At 43.8% G+C, this 2995-nt stretch overlaps 1 pseudogene across 1 annotated transcript; it reads right to left on the reverse strand.

The window, feature by feature from the left end:
- Positions 1-262: 262 nt before the first annotated feature.
- LOC308513965 (small ribosomal subunit protein eS25-like) lies at positions 263-2792 on the reverse strand (annotated as a pseudogene). Its single transcript has 2 exons — positions 2729-2792; positions 263-653 (listed from the first exon to the last, which is right to left on the reverse strand). The product of its transcript is annotated as a small ribosomal subunit protein eS25-like (transcript).
- Positions 2793-2995: the final 203 nt, after the last annotated feature.

A 2995-nucleotide genomic window follows, 5' to 3' on the forward strand; every position in this document is an offset into this window, starting at 1 on the left:
AATCCCCAAACTTCACAATTCTAGACACTGGAATATATTTCTCAATTTCTTCCCAAGTAAGGTTCTCTTCATCCTTCCCCAGGAAGCTCCCAGTCTTCAAGCTTTGTTCCAGGATCGAAAAGAGTGCCTTGCCCTGACCAGGTGGCTCAGTTGGTTGGAGCATCATCCTGTACACCAAAAGTTTGTGGGTTAGATTATTTTTTTTCTTTTTGATTTAATAAAGGTTTATTTTTCAAAATGTACAGCCAGTGAGATCTGTTGTTCATGTATCTTCTCCAGCAGCTGGGGCATCCCCACCCTTGGTGTTTGTGGTGTAAATCACCTGAGCTCTGTGCTTTGAGACTAGTTTAATAAGCCCTTTACTAAGGAGCTCCTGAAGGGCTGCCCTGGCCAAGGAACCTCGAATCTTCAGCCTCTCGGAGTTATAAGCTTGGGTTATAAGCTTGTAGTTGGGAATGTCCTTACAGAGTTTGTCATATGTGGCTTTGACAAACAAGACCAGGTTACTGAGCTTGTCCCCAACTTTGCCTTTGGACCAGTTCTTTTTGGCCTTGCCCCCGAATTGCTCATGGGGTCTTTGTCTTTCTTAGCTGACTTTCCAGCATCTTTCTCCTTCTTGTGGTCCTTGGGCGGCACCGCGGGACTCAGAGAGCCTGTAGGTTAGATTCTTAGTCAGGGCACATACCTAGGTTGCAGGTTCAATCCCCGGTCAGAGTGCAGATGGGAGGCAACCGATCGATGTTTCTCTCTCACATCAATGCTTCTCTCTCTCTCTCTTTCTCTCTCTCTCTCTCTCTCAATCAATTTTTTTAAAAATCCTCAAGTGAAGATTTTTTTAAAAAAGAGTGCCTTGCATATAGTTGCCTCAATAAATGTTTCTTGAGTTAATTAATTAGTTTTAAGTTTCTTTCCAACTTCTTTCACAGGTCAATTTCTCTAGCTACACTCAGCCTGTAAATAAAGTAATTTCCACTTCACCCTTATATTTCTGGAGGTGTGGAGAGAAGCAATGCTGTTTAACTAAACTAGCAACTGAGCCAGGCCTTATGTCAGGGAAAAGGGAAGTGAGGGTGGCTAACACAGTTTCTCCCAAGACACTATCTAGTTGGGTCAGAAAAGAGACAAGGCAATATTTTGCCTGGTCATAAGAGGCTTTGGTTTTCACACCATGAAATAAAACCCTTGGTTTAGATGATGACTTTTCCACAAAGTGTAAGATAAAAACCAAGGGCTGTGGAAGCCAGGGAGCTTCGTGGCATAACCAAGGAAATCTAATTCGCCAAAAATTCCTAGCGGGAATGCTTCTCATGGGAAAAGCACTCTGAGAGACTAATTCCCAAGGATTTTCTCTGCGTGTGGCATGGCATGGAGGAAGAGAAGGTAAACAGAGACGTGTGGCAGGAAGGAAATTCTGTGGATGAAAAAAACACACACACCAGGGACTTTTTAGTTGCAGCCATAGCAGTAAATTTCAGTAGACAAAAACGCTTCTCAAACTATCTGCGGTAAACAACCAGGTTTGATTTTTATTTTTTTACTAGAGGCCCGATGCACAAAATTTGTGCATGGGTAGGGTCCCTAGGCCTGGCCAGCGGGGTGATCAGGGGCCCCTTCTGGCACCCACCTTGGCTGGCCTGGGGCCTGTGGGCTGGGGGCAGCTCCTGCATTCAGTGTCTGCCCCCTGGTGGTCAGTGTTCATCATAGTGACCAGTCATTCCACCAGTCGTTCCGCCATTCAGTCGATTTGCATATTAGGCTTTCATTATATAGGATTTCCAATTTGTTGCTAGCTGATCTCTGATCTTAGTAAAGGTAGAGAGAGACATGATACTTCATCCCTAAAGTATGGAAAGTAAAGAGCATCATGAATGTAATATTATCTGGCTGCTGGAGGATTTTTAAAGAAATTTTGCAAAAACCCATTAACAGTAAACACACAGTGAAAAGTCTACTTACAAACTAACAAGTTAGTGTGCTAGAGCTTTATAGATGCTGGCAGAAGACATGAGATTCACGAGTCAGAGGAAAAGGACAAGTTATTACTCACTACAGTAGCAGTGGCCAGAGTATCAGCCTTTGAGCCAATTCCTCCAAGCCCCAATACCCACAGAGCAATGCAGAGAGAGCCAATGACGCCTGCTTCCACCCTAGGTAGTGTCCCAGCAGAGAAAACTTGAATTTAGGAAACCTGAATATTTTGTCATGAGAAATCAGCATGCCTGCCTTTGCCCTGGAAAGAGACATGATCCTTATTATATTGTACAGAAAGCATGCTGAACTTTGCTCCAGAGGGAGACACTATCCTTATCTTACAGGGAATATTATTCGGTCCCTATGGCTGCTGAAACAAATTACCACAAACTTAGTGGCTTAACCCATACAAGTTTATTAGCTTGCGGTTCTAGGGGTCAGAAGTCCAAGTGGACTAAAATCAAAGTGTTAGCTGCTTTCCTTCTATAGAAGAATCCATTTCCTTCCCCTTTCCAGCTTCTAGGGACCTCGAGAATTCCTGGGTCCCTGGCCCCTTTCTTCCATCTTCAAAACTATCCAGATCGAGCTGAGTTCTCACGTTGCCTCACTCTGATCGTCCTCTCTGACTCTCTCTTCCACTTTAAAGGATCCTTGTGATTACATGAGACCCAACCAGACAATCCAGGATAACCTCCTTATTCTAAGGGCCTTTGACTGATTCACATTCTTAATTCCATCTGCGTTAATTCCCATTTACGCTGTAAGGAAGCATAGTCAAAAGACTTCTGGAATTCAGACATGGATGTCTGTAGAGAGGCCATTATTCTGCCAACCTCACAAAACTGAAAGAAAACCTGTTCTTGGCTCCTGAGAAAGACAATCTCTATCTTTCAAGGCTGTTAGCTAAACAAACATCCTTGAGAAGATATTCCAGAGCAAAGGGCAGTCAGTGCTTTCCTTCACAGGCAGGATAGTCACGGTCAATGGTCCCCCAATACCTATCACAACCTCCTGCCCTTATATA

Source organism: Myotis nattereri (assembly GCF_964212035.1).
Source record: "Myotis nattereri genome assembly, chromosome: 2".
In the NCBI taxonomy this organism is placed as follows: domain Eukaryota; kingdom Metazoa; phylum Chordata; class Mammalia; order Chiroptera; family Vespertilionidae; genus Myotis; species Myotis nattereri.